The sequence below is a fragment of the Pseudophryne corroboree genome, chromosome 5 (assembly GCF_028390025.1).
Source record: "Pseudophryne corroboree isolate aPseCor3 chromosome 5, aPseCor3.hap2, whole genome shotgun sequence".
Taxonomy (NCBI): Eukaryota; Metazoa; Chordata; class Amphibia; order Anura; family Myobatrachidae; genus Pseudophryne; species Pseudophryne corroboree.
This window is the reverse complement of record NC_086448.1, coordinates 569,764,388-569,768,364: the sequence shown is the minus strand read 5'-3', so window position 1 is coordinate 569,768,364 and position 3,977 is coordinate 569,764,388. Positions and strand designations below refer to the sequence as shown.

Below are 3,977 nucleotides of genomic sequence, written 5' to 3'. Positions count from 1 at the left end.
ACCATATAATTAAAGTATAACTGTTAACCTTATTGTACAGTTAATTCCTATTAACAAGTCATGAAGGTTGAATGAATTAACATTTACATAAATAACCATACCACATAAAGTATTAATTAAAGCAGCATCATGTTAAACATTGTTATATATATAAAAAAAATGTGGAAGTTAGAAATCTAGCATAGGGAAATTAATGAGAACAGCAGTACCAGAAAAACTAGAGGCAACTCCCAATACAGGTGGTGGCTTTAATTGTAACTACTTTAACCCAATCACCATTACAGACACCTGTGGATCAGTGAGGTTAGAAGTAGACACATCACAGATGCCTCAGAGGTGACGAGAGACGAATATATTATTTTCCCACAGCCATGTTTTATAGGAGTTCCACTTGCTTAGCTAAGGGTAAAGTTCCTGAAGAGTATTTCTCACCAAATCATAAACCTTTGACTGCTAGTTTATGGGATACCATTTAACTATAGGCTGGTCTCATTCAGATGCAGAACATCCACTGGCTCATAAAGAATCACTTTGATTCAACAATATAATGTTTACTGTAACATCAAGACAGTCACACTTCATATTAAAAATAGAATAAATACCAGAACAACACCATAGATTTTGAAAAGTATTTGTATGAAGTAATGCATTTGCAATATGGGATGCTGTAAAAACGAAGATATACAGTACATTTATATACTTTGTTTTTGCTTCTTGGACAATTTTTTGAATTCATTTTTTTGTCAGTTTTTTATTATTCAATTTCTAGATCATTTAATTTTGTAAATTGTTGCATCTTCATTAATAAGTAACTCATTTTTTACTTTTTTTGTAAACTATTTAGCAAGCTTATTTTTTATTATACATGTATATTTTCCAGCAGATAAGTTACAAATAACATTGAAAATAAATTGAACTAGGATAGCTTGATCAAGTGAATAGGAAAAACAAGCTAATTTTAATTGTTAATTTTAGGTAACTGTGGTGAGAATGTTATCAGTTGATCTGTAATGTTAGATGTCCGTGTGGAATGTACGACAAACACAATTTCTCATGAATTATACATAATAATGAAAATGATACTTAATGGAAGGCTGGAAAGAGGGCAGGTATTTCCATCACCTAGGGGGGAACGACCTGCAAATTAACAACAAGACGGTTCATTGAAGCAGGTAATGGACTGGTGTGTGAACACAAGGAGTCTTTGTGGGAAGAAGTGTGATTATTACTTTAGTCCATGCTAATTATTGCTAGTATGACAATCTTGTGGTGCTATAGTACATTTTCTATAGTAAATGTGCTTTACTGTGTTAGCAGATGCTTTATTTGCTGTGCAATGTTAAGTAAGTATATAAATGCATGCATTAAATTTCTTTGTTGTTTTGATTTTGTTATTTGTGTGGTATTTTGCACCAATAAGCATTTTTTTTATTATAAGCACTGTTTTATTATATTTATCCTGAATTAGGTTTACTGATGTGTGTATGGGTTAAATTCATAGTGAAACAGGCAGGTGTATCATATACAGCACACCGTAGGGTGGTACACTGTGCCCACCACCCTTTCATTAACATCTGATGTAATCATATTAAACACTGTGTCAACATTACTTAACTTCTTCAGCATACTAATAAAAATAGAAATTGAAATGTGCATATAGGACAGAATGAGATATGCCGTTGGAAACAAAAGGGATATTAATGTTCTTTTATGAAAATGCAAATGTAATCCCATAACAATATATTTCTATAATCACACAGACACCTGTATAGCTGCCACACACATTCTGTAGGTGAGTACATGCCCACCTGTTTCCTGACCAGACTAATTCAATCTGAATTTGTGTATTTGCTGAGTGCCACTGTAACTCAGAAGTGCCACACAACTTTTACTTGAACTTCTATTACAAATGTCCTGCTGCCTCACTGAAATGAGTGAATAAATGCACAATGCAACTGTTTCCAATATGAAACCAGCAGACTGTCAGCTCTTTCAAACAACTCTGCATTATGCCCAAGTCCTCTAAGTAGACACCAACAACAGTCAAGGGTATGGAATAACTGTGTCGACATTAAGGGGCCCATATAAGCAAGTTTTAGCTATCTAAAACTTGTGACCTATGATAAATCATACTTCCCAACATGACCCTCTCCAGGAGGGACAGAATACTCTGCTTCTGGACTTTTCTCTTAATTTATGATTGCCCTCACCTGTGGTAAGACACCTTTGTTATCTATTAACCTGTTCAACACAGGTGGCACAGGTGGCGGCAATCATGAATTAAGAGGGAAGTCCAGAAGCAGAGTATTCTGTCCCTCCTGGAGAGGGTCATGTTGGGAGGTATGGATAAATGGTACTCCAGCCAATCAGTTCCCAACTGTCATGTGTTTGAAATAGGACAGTTGGGAACTGATTGGCTGGTGCACCATTTATCATATGCAATGAGTTTTAAATAGCTAGAACTCATTGATAAATGGGCCCCTAAGAATTCCAACACTCTATTGTTGTCATGGTCTGAATGCCGACATTCAGGATGTCAACATGTATAGAATGTTGACATACAACATGTGGCCATTCAGACTGGTAAATTTACTAATGCTTTTAGAACAGAGAATTGCCCATAGCAACCAATCAGATGCTTTCTATTATTTCTCTATTGCCTTGTAGGAAATTATAGACAGCATCTGACAAGTACTAGTTAGAAATTCAGTGGGTAGGGGCTCATATATTTTTTAAAGATCAAGTGGTGAACACCCTTGAGGTTTGGCTATGAATTGGGGCATGTGGGGTATTTATGAAAATGTTCCTAATAGCCGCTAAGTATCTGTTGCTGTATGAGAATATTAATGCAATTAGAAGTATTAAAAAGGAAATTGAAAATACTAATATTTATTCCCATTTCCCTGCACATAGTCCGGATTGATCGAGGACGTCACTGCTATGCGGTTCACTGCGGCTACAACAGACTTTCAGATTTGCGTGTCAACTACCGGAAGTTAGGCGCATCACGTGACATAAACTTCCGCCCGGGACGTTCTGTGTGCGGCGGGGAAGGGAGACGTGCAGTCTCCAAGGAGACCAATACAAACAGGAAGGAGAGATGCCTTGGGTGAAAAGATATATGGTCACATGATGGATGGATTATATAAAAACCACGGACACTGTTATCCTGGATGAGGGACGTTTATCTGTTGTAAAAAGTTACCCCAGTGATCCAGTATGGACTTTATATTTAACCAATTAAATGGGAGTTTATATTTATAGGAAAACGTTTAGGTATATATGATGTATAGACAGAATAATATAGTGATATGTACATATAAGATATTGTAGGATGATTTTTAGATCAATTTACATGTATTATATATGTTTTTAGGAGTAGTGGAACCTGATTGGCTGAGGTCGACATGTGGCACAGTCTGAGGGGTATAAAGAGACCAGAGGGGGGTCACTTCCACTATATACCCTGAGGAAGGATTTTTATCCGAAACGCGTTGGTGCTGTCACAGGAGGACCCCGGGCTTGACTACACCACAGTAGTTGGTACTATTCTTTGGGTATTGTTTATTCCAACCCCATATTGGCTGGTAATATTTCCCAATTCCATCTAACGGGTACCAGTGGAAGTGGCCTCGCTATCTCTGCCATAGGGTACCTCCTGTGTTTATTTTTTATATTTCTTATTGTTTTTAATCTTGTTTTATGTCTCACAGTGTTTGTGAGATTCATTTTATGGAATAAAAGAGAAACTTTTTTCACCATTTGCTGTTCTATTGACTACTTCGGAGCCATCTGTTTGGGGGTACAGGAGGTCCATATACAAACAAGGACCGGAAAAATACCTTTCAGCGCATATAGGGCTTATTATAAAGGTAAGCCTGGTGCAGATGGGCCGTATGCAATAAAGTTGATGATATATGGAGTGTTAAAAGAAACCTTTATAGGAACGCATCTTATACCCCTTTCACACCACAAAC

At 36.7% G+C, this 3,977-nt stretch overlaps 1 long non-coding RNA gene across 1 annotated transcript; it reads left to right on the top strand.

Annotated features, from left to right (window-relative positions):
- The first annotated feature begins 319 nt into the window (after positions 1 to 319).
- Positions 320 to 3,690, top strand: LOC134929228 (uncharacterized). Its single transcript, XR_010178397.1, has 3 exons — positions 320 to 405; positions 976 to 1,172; positions 2,914 to 3,690. It is a non-coding gene; the product is annotated as an uncharacterized LOC134929228 (long non-coding RNA).
- The last annotated feature ends 287 nt before the right edge of the window (positions 3,691 to 3,977 follow it).